At 42.0% G+C, this 14,396-nt stretch overlaps 1 protein-coding gene across 2 annotated transcripts in view; it reads right to left on the bottom strand.

Annotated features, from left to right (window-relative positions):
- The window catches only part of LY96 (lymphocyte antigen 96), a 48,149-nt gene that overhangs the window by 13,991 nt on the left and 19,762 nt on the right, over positions 1–14,396 (bottom strand). The gene's annotated exons all lie outside the window — the stretch shown is intronic.

Below are 14,396 nucleotides of genomic sequence, written 5' to 3'. Positions count from 1 at the left end.
TAGTCACTCAGGAGCAGGTTGTTCAGTTTCCATGTAGTTGTGTAGTTTTTAGTGAGTTTCTTAATCCTGAGTTCTAATTTGATTGCACTGTGGTCTGAAAGACAGTTTGTTGTGATTTCTGTTCTTTTACATTTGCTGAGGAGTGCTTTACTTCCAACTATGTGGTCAATTTTGGAATAAGTGCAGTGTGGTGCTGAGGAGAATGTACATTCTGTTGATTTGGGGTGGAGAGTTCTGTAGATGTCTATTAGGTCTGCTTCATGCAGAACTGAGTTCAAGTCCTGGATATCCTTGTTAACCTTCTGTCTCATTGATCTAATATTGACAGTGGAGTGTTAAAGTATCCCATTATTATTGTGTGGGAGTCTAAGTCTCTTTGTAGGTTTCTAAGGACTTGCTTTATGAATCTGGGTGTTCCTGTATTGGGTGCATATATATTTAGGATAGTTAGCTCTTCTTGTTGAATTGATCCCTTTACCTTTATGTAATTGTCTTCTTTGTTTCTTTTGATCTTTGTTGGTTTAAAGTCTGTTTTATCAGAGACTAGGATTGCAACCCCTGCTTTTTTTTTTTTTTTTTGCTTTCCACTTGCTTGGTAGATCTTCCTCCATCCCTTTATTTTGAGCCTATGTGTGTCTCTGCATGTGAGATGGGTCTCCTGAATACAGCACACTGATAGGTCTTGACTCTTTATCCAACTTGCCAGTCTGTGTCTTTTAATTGGGGTATTTAGCCCATTTAGATTTAAGGTTAATATTGTTATGTGTGAATTTGATCCTGTCATTATGATGTTAGCTGGTTATTTTGCTCATTAATTTATGCAGTTTCTTCCTAGCATCAGTAGTCTTTACAATTTGGCATATTTTTGCAGTGGCTGGTACCGGTTGTTCCTTTCCATGTTTAGTGCTTCCTTCAGGAGCTCTTGTAAGGCAGGCCTGGTGGTGACAAAATCTCTCAGCATTTGCTTGTCTGTAAAGGATTTTATTTCTCCTTCACTTATGAAGCTTAGTTTGGCAGGATATGAAATTCTGGGTTGAAAATTCTTTTCTTTAAGAATGGTGAATATTGGCCCCCACTCTCTTCTGGCTTGTAGAGTTTCTGCCGAGAGATCCGCTGTTAGTCTGATGGGTTTCCCTTTGTGGGTAACCTGACCTTTCTGTCTGGCTGCCCTTAACATTTTTTCCCCCATTTCAACCTTGGTGAATCTGACAATTATCTGTCTTGGAGTTGCTCTTCTCGAGGAGTACCTTGTGGTGTTCTCTGTATTTCCTGAATTTGAATGTTGGCCTGCCTTGCTAGATTGGGGAAGTTCTCCTGGATAATATCCTGAAGAGTGTTTTCCAGCTTGGTTCCATTCTCCCCATCACTTTCAGGTACACCAATCAAATGTAGATTTGGTCTTTTCACATAGTATCATGTTTCTTGGAGGCTTTGTTCATTTCTTATTACTCTTTTTTCTCTAAAACTTCTCTTCTCACTTCATTTCACTAATCTGATCTTCAATCACTGATACCCTTTCTTCCACTTGATCAAATTGGCTACTGAAGCTTCTGCATGTGTCACGTAGTTCTCGTGCCACGGTTTGCATCTCCATCAGGTCATTTAAGGTCTTCTCTTCACTGTTTATTCTAGTTAGCCATTCATCTAATCTTTTTTCAAGGTTTTTAGCTTCCTTGTGATGGGTTCGAACATCCTCCTTTAGCTCAGAGAAGTTTGTTATTACTGACCTTCTAAAGCCTTCTTCTGTCAACTCATCAAAGTAATTCTCCATCCAGCTTTGTTCCATTGCTGGCGAGGAGCTGTGATCCTTTGGAGAAGAGACACTCTGGTTTTTAGAATTTTCAGCTTTTCTGCTCTGGTTTCTCCCCATCTTTGTGGTTTTATCTACCTTTGGTCTTTGATGATGGTGACCACACCAAATGGGGTTTTGGTGTGGATGCCCTTTTTGTTGATGTTGATGCTATTCCTTTCTGTTTGTTAGCTTTCCTTCTAAGAGTCAGGACCCTCAGTTGCAGGTCTGTTGGAGTTCGCTGGAGGTCCACTCCAGGCCCTGTTTGCCTGGGTATCACCAGTGGAGGCTGCAGAACAGTAAATATTGCAGAACAGTAAATATTGCAGATCAGCAAATATTGCTGCCTGATCCTTCCTCTGGAAGCTTCATCTCAGAGGGGCACCGGCTGTATGAGGTGTCAGTCAGCCCCTACTGGGAGGTGTCTCTGAGTTAGGCTACACAGGGGTCAGGGACCTACTTGAGGAGACAGTCTGTCCGATCTCAGAGCTCAAACACCATGCTGGGAGAACCACTGCTCTCTTCAGAGCTGTCAGACAGGGACCTTTAAGTCTGCAGAAGTTTCTGCTGCCTTTTGTTCAGCTATACCCTGCCCCCAGAGGTGGAGTCTACAGAGGCAGGCAGGCCTCGTTGAGCTGTAGTGGGCTCCACCCAGTTCGATCTTCCCGGCCTCTTTGTTTACCTACTCAAGCCTCAGCAATGGCAGACGCCCCTTCCCAAGCCAGGCTGCTGCCTTGCATTTCAATCTTGGACTGCTGTGCTAGCAGTGAGCAAGGCTCTGTGGGCATGGGACCCACTGAGCCAGGCACGGGATACAATCTCCTGGTGTGCTGTTTGCTAAGAGCATTGGAAAAGCACAGTGTTAAGGTAGGAGTGTCCCGATTTTCCTGGTACAGTCTGTCAAAGCTTCCTTTGGCTAGGAAAGGGAAATCCCCTGACCCCTTGCACTTCCTGGGTGAGGCAATGCCCCACCCTGCTTCAGCTTGCCCTCCGTGGGCTGCACCCACTGTCCAACTAGTCCCAGTGAGACAAACCAGGTACCTCAGTTGGAAGTGCAGAAAACACCCGTCTTCTGTGTCAGTCACGCTGGGAGCTGCAGACCGGAGCTGTTCCTATTCAGCCATCTTGGAACGGACACTTCCATTCTTTTCTTAGGAAGTTAGCTTGAAGCTTTGCCCACATTGAAGAAGGCAAGAGGGAACTGAGGCAGGGCGAGGGAGAACAGAATCCCTTCTTAGGCTCTCCTCTCCTCTTCCCAAAAGGTATCCATGCAGCTCACTCATGGTCCAGTCTAGTTTTCCTGGCTGCTACGCAGGGGGCAGGATCTGAGCCTCAGATGGTATTGTACATTGAATTGTGTCCCCCGAAAAGATATGTTGAAGCCCTAACCTCCAGTGCCTGTGAACATGACCTTATTTAGAAACAGGATCTTTGCAGATAATCAAGTTAAAATGAGGTCATTAGGGTGGGCCCTAGTCCAATATGCAAGTGTCCTTATTAAGAAGGGGAAATTTGGACACTGAGATAGACAAACATAGGAGGGAAGACCACAGTGAAAGGACCCAGGAAGAAGATGACCATCTACAAGGCAAGACATGCCTTAGGCCACCAGAAACTAGGAGAGAGGCCTGGAACAGATCCATGCCTAGCTCCTGCAGAGGGAGCATGGCCTCATTATCTTGGTTTCAGACTTCTGGACTTCAGAGCTGTTACATGATAAATTTATGTTTTTCTAAGGTATTCAGTTTATGGTACTTAGTAACAGCAGCCCCAGCAAAATCCCAGTAACAGAACTTACAGGCTTATGAATTTTTTTTTAAACAGGATCTTGCTCTGTTGCCCAGGCTGGAGTGCAGTGGTGCAATCACAGCTCACTGCAGCCTCCACTGCCCAAGCTCCAGTGATCCTCCCACCTCAGCCTCTCAAGTATCTGGGACCACAGGCATGCACCACCAGACCCAGCTAATTTTTGTATTTTTGGTAGAGACGGCATTTTACCATGTTTCCCAGGCTGTTCTCAAACTCCTGATGTCAAGCAACCCACCTGCCTTGGCCTCACAAAGTGCTGGGATTGCAGGCATGAGCTACCGTGCCCAGCCCAGGCTTATTAAATTTAAGATGCTTTGAAATATCCATCCATTGATTCATAAATGTGTTTTTGAGAGAAACAGATATATATATGTGTGTGTGTGTGTGTGTGTGTGTGTAAAAACTGGTGAGATTATGGGTAACTTTTACTTTATAATTGCTTGTCCATATTTTCTAAATATCATATCATAAAGATGTATAACTTTTATAACAACCAAAAGGAAAATTATTTTAAACATAGATATGTATGGTACTTGCAAATTTGACTCCCAAATTTCAAGGGTCTCTTGATACGTCAATGCTTCTTAAATCAGAAAGTCCTAAGTTCTGGGCCCACATACTCAGCTGCCAGATGGCCATGTTTATTTGAATGTTCCAAAATTACCTTGAGCTTAACATGCCCAAGCCAGAACTCATTATGTTTCCCTTTAAATAAAAAAACCTGCCTGTTCTTTTGTACACATCATCTCAGATAATGGCACTTCCATACATCCAGTCACTGACCCTCAAGTGTGGTGCTTTTTTTTTCTTTTTTTTCTTTAAGTCAGGGAGTGCAGCGGTGGATCACAGCTAGCCAAGACCTCCTGGGCGCAAGTGATCCTCCCACCTCAGTCCCAAGTAGCTGGACTAAAGGCTGGTACCACCACACCCAGCTAATTTTTTTTTTTTTTCAGAGATGGGGTTTCACCTCCTTGCCCAGGCTGGCCCCAAACTCCTAGCCTCAGCCTCCCAAAGTGCTGGGATTACAGGCACCCAGCCCAAGAGGGTCTTGATTTTACCTAATCCTTGCCTGCCACATTAAATCAGTGTATCCTGCCTATTCTGTCTCCCAAAAATCTCTCTTTCATCTCCTCCCTGCTACTCCCTGGCCACCGTCTCGTTCAGCCCTCATGGTCTCTCACAGAGCCTCCTGGATGCTCTTCCTTCCACCCAAGTTTCCTGCCTCAGCCTACCCCCACCTCCTGCCATATGGATGCTAGTTATCTGTAAAAATGGAAATCTCAGTGGGTCATCCCTGCCCACTGACTATAGGATACAGGCCAATATTTTGCGCATGACTTACATGCTCACACTGCCCCCTTTTCCAGGCTCATCTCCAGCAATTCCCCACAAGCACATTCTGCTCCAACTACAAAAAAACTACTCTCCAAATAAACCATACTCTTTCATGACTAGATGTGTTTGTATATGCTGTTTCCTCTCCAGGGAATGTTTTTCCCCTCACCCTCTGATGTTCTCAGATTCAAGACTCTAATAAAATATTCTACTGAAGGCTTGTCTGACCAGCCTGGGCAACATAGTGAGACCCTGTCTCTACAAAAAAAATTTTAAAATGGCCAGGAGCAATGGCTCACACCTGTAATCCGAGCACTCTGGGAAGCTGAGGCAGGAGGATTGCTTGAGCCCAGGAGTTCAAGACCAGCCTGGGCAAGATGGTGAGACCTTATCTCTATTTTTTAATTAAAATAAAATTAAATTTAAAATTAGGGCCAGGTGCGGTGGCTCGCACCTGTAATCTCAGCACTTTGGGAGGCACTTTGGGAGGCCGAGGCAGGCAGATGGCCTGAGGTCAGGAGTTTGAGACCAGCCTGGCTAACATGATGAAAACCTGTCTCTACTAAAAATACAAAAATTAGCTGGGCATGGTGGCACACACCTGTAGTCCCAGCTACTCAGGAGGCTGAGGCAGAATCACTTGAACCCAGGAGGTGGAGGTTGCAGTGAGCTGAGATTGTGCCATTGCACTCCAGCCTGGGCAACAGAGTGAGATTCTGACTCAAAAAAAAAAAAAAATTAGCTGGGCATGGTGATCTGTGCCTGTAGTCCTTGCTACTCAGGAGGCTGTGACTAGACGATGACTTCAGCCCAGGAGTTTGAGGCTGCAGTGAGCTATGACTGCACCACTGCACTCCAATCTGGGTGACAGAGCAAGATCTTGTCTCAAAAAAAAAACCTTATCCCAGTTTTTCTGCCACAGTTATTTAGTAACTATATAGTTTAAACCAATAACATATAGTTCTATTGCTAATAAAACTATATGTTATTTACATATACCTTTTTACAATAAATTTACAATGTAAAATGTAATGTATGTACAATGCCAAATGTAATGTATGTACAATGTAAAATGTAATGTATGTACAATGCCAAATGTAAATGTATAGCAATGGCTCATACCTGTAATCAATTGACAATAAAATTACATGTAATTTTATTATAAATTTTGTTCTTATAACTGTCTTTCCCAGAACGGAGTGACTTTTTTTTTTATTTATTTATACTGATTTACCAGGTACATGTGCAATCTCATTACCTGCATAGGTTGTGTAGTGGTCAAGTCAGGGCTTTTAGGGTGCCCATCACCCAAGTAACATATACCCATTAACTAATTTTACATCATCCACCCCCTCACCCTTCCAACTCTTCACTATCATTCCACTCTGTAGTACATGTGTACACATTTTTTAGCACCCACTTACGAGTGGGAACATGCAATATTTGACTTTCTGTGCCTGGTTTGTTTCAGTTAAGATAATGGCCTCCAGTTCCATCCATGTTGCTGAAAAATACATGATTTCATTTTTTTAATGGCTTAATAGTATTCCATTGTGTAAATATACCACATTTTATTTACCCATTCGTCTGTTGATGGACACTTAGGTAAATTCCATATCTTTGCTATTGTGACTAGTGCAATAAACATATGAGTGCAGGTATCTTTTTGATATATTGATTTCTTTTCCCTTGAGTAGATACCTAGTAGTGAAATTGCTAGATGGAATGGTGGTTCTATTTTTAGTTCTTTGATAAATCTCCATATTGCTTTCCATAGAGACTATAATAATTTACATTCCCACCAAAAGTGGATGAGTTCTCTTTTCTCCATATTCTTGCTAACTATCTGTTACTTTTTGTCTTTTTAGTAATAGCCATTCTGGCTGGGGTAAGATGACATCTCATTGCAACTTTATTTTTTTTTTTTAATTAATTAATTAATTTATTTTTTTTCTTTTATTATTATTATTATTATTATTATTATTATACTTTAGGTTTTATGGTACATGTGCGCAATGTGCAGGTAAGTTACATATGTATACATGTGCCATGCTGGTGCGCTGCACCCACCAACTCATCATCTAGCATTAGGTATATCTCCCAATGCTATCCCTCCCCCCTCCCCCCACCCCACAACAGTCCCCGAAGTGTGATGTTCCCCTTCCTGTGTCCATGTGTTCTCATTGTTCAGTTCCCACCTATGAGTGAGAATATGCAGTGTTTGGTTTTTTGTTCTTGCGATAGTTTACTGAGAATGATGATTTCCAATTTCATCCATGTCCCTACAAAGGACATGAACTCATCATTTTTTATGGCTGCATAGTATTCCATGGTGTATATGTGCCACATTTTCTTAATCCAGTCTATCATTGTTGGACATTTGGGTTGGTTCCAAATCTTTGCTATTGTGAATAATGCCGCAATAAACATACGTGTGCATGTGTCTTTATAGCAGCATGATTTATAGTCCTTTGGGTATATACCCAGTGATGGGATGGCCGGGTCGAATGGAATTTCTAGTTCTAGATCCCTGAGGAATCGCCACACTGACTTCCACAAGGGTTGAACTAGTTTACAGTCCCACCAACAGTGTAAAAGTGTTCCTATTTCTCCACATCCTCTCCAGCACCTGTTGTTTCCTGACTTTTTAATGATTGCCATTCTAACTGGTGTGAGATGGTATCTCATTGTGGTTTTGATTTGCATTTCTCTGATGGCCAGTGATGGTGAGCATTTTTTCATGTGTTTTTTGGCTGCATAAATGTCTTCTTTTGAGAAGTGTCTGTTCATGTCCTTCGCCCACTTTTTGATGGGGTTGTTTTTTTTTTCTTGTAAATTTGTTGGAGTTCATTGTAGATTCTGGATATTAGCCCTTTGTCAGATGAGTAGGTTGCGAAAATTTTCTCCCATTTTGTAGGTTGCCTGTTCACTCTGATGGTAGTTTCTTTTGCTGTGCAGAAGCTCTTGAGTTTAATTAGATCCCATTTGTCAATTGTGGCTTTTGTTGCCATTGCTTTTGGTGTTTTAGACATGAAGTCCTTGCCCATGCCTATGTCCTGAATGGTAATGCCTAGGTTTTCTTCTAGGGTTTTTATGGTTTTAGGTCTAACGTTTAAGTCTTTAATCCATCTTGAATTGATTTTTGTATAAGGTGTAAGGAAGGGATCCAGTTTCAGCTTTCTACATATGGCTAGCCAGTTTTCCCAGCACCATTTATTAAATAGGGAATCCTTTCCCCATTTCTTGTTTTTGTCAGGTTTGTCAAAGATCAGATACTTGTAGATATGTGGCATTATTTCTGATGGCTCTGTTCTGTTCCATTGATCTATATCTCTGTTTTGGTACCAGTACCATGCTGTTTTGGTTACTGTAGCCTTGTAGTATAGTTTGAAGTCAGGTAGTGTGATGCCTCCAGCTTTGTTCTTTTGGCTTAGGATTGACTTGGCGATGCGGGCTCTTTTTTGGTTCCATATGAACTTTAAAGTAGTTTTTTCCAATTCTGTGAAGAAAGTCATTGGTAGCTTAATGGGGATGGCATTGAATCTGTAAATTACCTTGGGAAGGATGGCCATTTTCATGATATTGATTCTTCCTACCCATGAGCATGGAATGTTCTTCCATTCGTTTGTATCCTCTTTTATTTCCTTGAGCAGTGGTTTGTAGTTCTCCTTGAAGAGGTCTTTCACATCCCTTGTAAGTTGGATTCCTAGGTATTTTATTCTCTTTGAAGCAATTGTGAATGGGAGTTCACTCATGATTTGGCTCTCTGTTTGTCTGTTATTGATGTATAAGAATGCTTGTGATTTTTGCACATTGATTTTGTATCCTGAGACTTTGCTGAAGTTTCTTATCAGCTTAAGGAGATTTTGGGCTGAGACAATGGGGTTTTCTAGATATACTATCATGTCATCTGCAAACAGGGACAATTTGACTTCCTCTTTTCCTAATTGAATACCCTTGATTTTCTTCTCCTGCCTAATTGCCCTGGCCAGAACTTCCAACACTATGTTGAATAGAAGTGGTGAGAGAGGGCATCCCTGTCTTGTGCCAGCTTTCAAAGGGAATGCTTCCACTTTTTGCCCATTCAGTATGATATTGGCTGTGGGTTTGTCATAAATAGCTCTTATTATTTTGAGATACGTCCCATCAATTCCTAATTTATTGAGCGTTTTTAGCATGAAGGGTTGTTGAATTTTGTAAAAGGCCTTTTCTGCATCTATTGAGATAATCATGCGGTTTTTGTCTTTGGTTCTGTTTATATGCTGGATTACATTTTTTGATTTGCGTATATTGAACCAGCCTTGCATCCCAGGGATGAAGCCCACTTGATCATGGTGGATAAGCTTTTTGATGTGCTGCTGGATTCTGTTTGCCAGTATTTTATTGAGGATTTTTGCATCAATGTTCATTAAGGATATTGGTCTAAAATTCTCTTTTTTTGTTGTGTCTCTGCCAGGCTTTGGTATCAGGATGATGCTGGCCTCATAAAATGAGTTAGGGAGGATTCCCTCTTTTTCTATTGATTGGAATAGTTTCAGAAGGAATGGTACCAGCTCCTCCTTGTACCTCTGGTAGAATTCGGCTGTGAACCCATCTGGTCCTGGACTTTTTTTGGTTGGTAAGCTATTGATTATTGGCACAATTTCAGCTCCTGTTATTGGTCTATTCAGAGATTCAACTTCTTCCTGGTTTAGTCTTGGGAGGGTGTATGTGTTGAGGAATTTATCCATTTCTTCTAGATTTTCTAGTTTATTTGCATAGAGGTGTTTGTAATATTCTCTGATGGTAGTTTGTATTTCTGTGGGATCGGTGGTGATATCCCCTTTATCATTTTTTATTGCATCTATTTGATTCTTCTCTCTTTTTTTCTTTATTAATCTTGCTAGTGGTCTATCAATTTTGTTGATCCTTTCAAAAAACCAGCTCCTGGATTCATTTATTTTTTGAAGGGTTTTTTGTGTCCTATTTCCTTCAGTTCTGCTCTGATTTTAGTTATTTCTTGCCTTCTGCTAGCTTTTGAATGTGTTTGCTCTTGCTTTTCTAGTTCTTTTAATTGTGATGTTAGGGTGTCACTTTTGGATCTTTCCTGCTTTCTCTTGTGGGCATTTAGTGCTATAAATTTCCCTCTACACACTGCTTTGAATGCATCCCAGAGATTCTGGTATGTTGTGTCTTGGTTCTCGTTGGTTTCAAAGAACATCTTTATTTCTGCCTTCATTTCGTTATGTACCCAGTAGTCATTCAGGAGCAGGTTGTTCAGTTTCCACATAGTTGAGCGGTTTTGAGTGAGATTCTTAATCCTGAGTTCTAGCTTGATTGCACTGTGATCTGAGAGACAGTTTGTTACAATTTCTGTTCTTTTACATTTATTGAGGAGAGCTTTACTTCCAAGTATATGGTCAATTTTGGAATAGGTGTGGTGTGGTGCTGAAAAAAATGTATATTCTGTTGATTTGGGGTGGAGAGTTCTGTAGATGTCTATCAGTTCTGCTTGGTGCAGAGCTGAGTTCAATTCCTGGGTGTCCTTGTTGACTTTCTGTCTCGTTGATCTGTCTAATGTTGACAGTGGGGTGTTAAAGTCTCCCATTATTAATGTGTGGGAGTCTAAGTCTCTTTGTAGGTCACTCAGGACTTGCTTTATGAATCTGGGTGCTCCTGTATTGGGTGCATATATATTTAGGATAGTTAGCTCTTCTTGTTGAATTAATCCCTTTACCATTATGTAATGGCCTTCTTTGTCTCTTTTGATCTTTGTTTGTTTAAAGTCTGTTTTATCAGAGACTAGGATTGCAACCCCTGCCTTTTTTTGTTTTCCATTTGCTTGGTAGATCTTCCTCCATCCTTTTATTTTGAGCCTATGTGTGTCTCTGCACGTGAGATGGGTTTCCTGAATACAGCACACTGATGGGTCTTGAGTCTTTATCCAATTTGCCAGTCTGTGTCTTTTAATTGGAGCATTTAGTCCATTTACATTTAAAGTTAATATTGTTATGTGTGCATTTGATCCTGTCATTATGATGTTAGCTGGATATTTTGCTCGTTAGTTGATGCAGTCTCTTCCTAGTCTCGATGGTCTTTACATTTCGGTATGATTTTGCAGTGGCTGGTACCGGTTGTGCCTTTCCATGTTTAGCGCTTCCTTCAGGAGCTCTTTTAGGGCAGGCCTGGTGGTGACAAAATCTCTCAGCATTTGCTTGTCTGTAAAGTATTTTATTTCTCCTTCACTTATGAAGCTTAGTTTGGCAGGATATGAAATTCTGGGTTGAAAATTCTTTTCTTTAAGAATGTTGAATATTGGCCCCCACTCTCTTCTGGCTTGTAGGGTTTCTGCCGAGAGATCCGCTGTTAGTCTGATGGGCTTCCCTTTGATGGTAACCCAACCTTTCTCTCTGGCTGCCCTTAACATTTTTTCCTTCATTTCAACTTTGGTGAATCTGACAATTATGTGTCTTGGAGTTGCTCTTCTTGAGGAGTATCTTTGTGGCGTTCTCTGTATTTCCTGAATCTGAATGTTGGCCTGCCTTGCTAGATTGGGGAAGTTCTCCTGGATAATATCCTGCAGAGTGTTTTCCAACTTGTTTCCATTCTCCCCGTCACTTTCAGGTACACCAATCAGACGTAGATTTGGTCTTTTCACATAGTCCCAGATTTCTTGGAGGCTTTGCTCGTTTCTTTTTATTCTTTTTTCTCTAAACTTCCCTTCTCGCTTCATTTCATTCATTTCATCTTCTAGGGCTGATACCCTTTCTTCCATTTGATTGCATCGGCTCCTGAGGCTTCTGCATTCTTCACGTAGTTCTCAAGCCTTGGTTTTCAGCTCCATCAGCTCCTTTAAGCACTTCTCTGTATTGGTTATTCTAGTTATACATTCTTCTAAATTTTTTTCAAAGTTTTCAACTTCTTTGCCTTTGGTTTGAATATCCTCCCGTAGCTCGGAGTAATTTGATCATCTGAAGCCTTCTTCTCTCAGCTCGTCAAAGTCATTCTCCGTCCAGCTTTGTTCCATTGCTGGTGACGAACTGCGTTCCTTTGGAGGAGGAGAGGTACTCTGGTTTTTAGAGTTTCCAGTTTTTCTGCTCTGTTTTTTCCCTGTCTTTGTGGTTTTATCTACTTTTGGTCTTTGATGATGGTGATGTACAGATGGGTTTTTGGTGTGGATGTCCTTTCTGTTAGTTTTCCTTCTAACAGACAGAACCCTCAGCTGCAGGTCTGTTGGAGTACCTGGCCGGCCGTGTGAGGTGTCAGTCTGCCCCTGCTGGGGGTTGCCTCCCAGTTAGGCTGCTCAGGGGTCAGGGGTCAGGGACCCACTTGAGGAGGCAGTCAGCCCGTTCTCAGATCTCCAGCTGCGTGCTCTCCTCACAGCTGTCAGACAGGGACATTTAAGTCTGCAGAGGTTACTGCTGTCTTTTTGTTTGTCTGTGCCCTGCCCCCAGAGGTGGAGCCTACAGAGGCAGGCAGGCCTCCTTGAGCTGTGGTGGGCTCCACCCAGTTCAAGCTTCCAGGCTGCTTTGTTTACCTAAGCGAGCCTGGGCAATGGCGGGCGCCCCTCCCCCAGCCTCGCTGCCGACTTGCTGTTTGATCTCAGACTGCTGTGCTAGCAATCAGTGAGACTCCGTGGGCGTAGGACCCTCTGAGCCAGGTGCGGGCTATACTCTCCTGGGGCACCGTTTCCTAAGCCTGTCGGAAAAGCACAGTATTCGGGTGGGAGTGGCCCGATTTTCCAGGTGCCGTCTGTCACCCCTGGAAGAGGAACTCCCTGACCCCTTGCACTTCCTGAGTGAGGTAATGCCTCGCCCCTGCTTCGGCTGGCGCACGGTGTGCTCACCCACTGACCTGCGCCCACTGTCTGGCACTCCCTAGTGAGATGAACACGGTACCTCAGATGGAAATGCAGAAATCACCCGTCTTCTGCGTCGCTCGCGCTGGGAGCTGTAGACCAGAGCTGTTCCTATTCGGCCATCTTGGCTCCTGGAAATAAGAACCTCATTGCAACTTTAATTTGCATTTCCCTGATGATTAGTGATGTTGAGCATGTTTTAATATATCTATTGGCAATTTCTATCTGTTCTTTTGAAAAGTATTTATAAATGTCTATTCATGTCCTTTTCCCACTTTTTTTTTTTTTTTTTGAGATGGAGTCTCACTCTGTCACCTGGGCTGGCATGCAATGGCATGGTCTTGCCTCACTGCAACCCCCACCTCCCTGGTTCAAGTGATTCTCCTGCCTCAGCCTCTCAAGTAGCTGGGACTACAGGCACATGCCACCACACCTGGCTAATTTTTGTAGCTTTAGTAGAGATGGGGTTTCACTATGTTGGCCAGGCTGGTCTCGAACTCCTGACCTCGTGATCCACCTGCCTTGGTATTCCAAAGTGCTGGGATTACAGGCGTGAGCCACTGCGCCCAGCCACTCTTCCCACTTTTTAATGGGGTTATTTGTTTCTGTTGTTGTTGTTGAGTTGTTTGAGTTCCTTGTACATTCTGAATATTAGTCCCCTGTTGGATGAATAGTTTGCAAATTTTTTCTCATATACTACAGGTTGTCTGTTCACTCCGTTGATTATTTCTTTTGCTATGCAGAAGCTTTTTGATGTAATTAAATCCCATTTGTCTACTTTTGTCTTTATTGCCTGTGCTTTTGAGATCTTTGTCATAAATTCTTTGCCTAGACCAATGTCCAGAAGAATCTTTCCTAGGTTTCTTCTAGTATGTTTATAATTGCAGATCTTATGCTTAAGTTGTTCATCCATCCTGAGTTGATTTTTGTATGTGGTTGAGAGCTAGGGGTCCAGTTTCATTCTTCTGCAAATGGCAATCCAGTTTTCCCCAGAGTGACTTTCTGAGGAAGGAGATCCTACCATTCAACTTCAGATAACCAGAACGTAAATCATGACTTGCTCAAATTAGTTTCAATAGATGTTTATGGAAGAAAGTGGGAGGAGAGAGAGAAGAAGTAGACAAGCTGATTTGAGTCTGACACCTCTGAGGTCTCAAGAAAGAGAAACTTTGAAGATTCAGGTAAAATATCAATGTAATTCCACAGAGATTGTGTAAAAGAAATGCACAGTTTAAAAAAAACAGTAATCTGCTAACGGATTTTTTTTTTCCAAAGAGAAAGCGTGACACAGTAGGAGAGTCATGTCTTAGAGTTAGGAGGCTGCTCTGTTACTAGTTCTCCAAATGACCATGGACACATTACTGAGCCACTGCAAACATCAGTTCCCTCATTATAAAGATGACAGAACTGGAAAATTCGTAACAAAAGAAGGATTCTTATTATGAACACTGTAGTAGGCTTTTCTTTTTAACAAACATTCTCTAATTTAATTCTTAAAACTATGTATGATGTGTTTTACTTTCCCATTTTATAGCTGAGGAAAATGAGGCCAAGAAAGGTTAAATATTAATAACATCCCAAAAGTCACATTGCTGGTAAATGGAAAAGGTGGAATATAGCTCTAAA

This window comes from Pongo abelii, chromosome 7 (genome assembly GCF_028885655.2).
Source record: "Pongo abelii isolate AG06213 chromosome 7, NHGRI_mPonAbe1-v2.0_pri, whole genome shotgun sequence".
Taxonomy (NCBI): Eukaryota; Metazoa; Chordata; class Mammalia; order Primates; family Hominidae; genus Pongo; species Pongo abelii.
The sequence above is the reverse complement of the archived record's forward strand: the minus strand, read 5'-3'. Positions and strand labels throughout refer to the sequence as shown.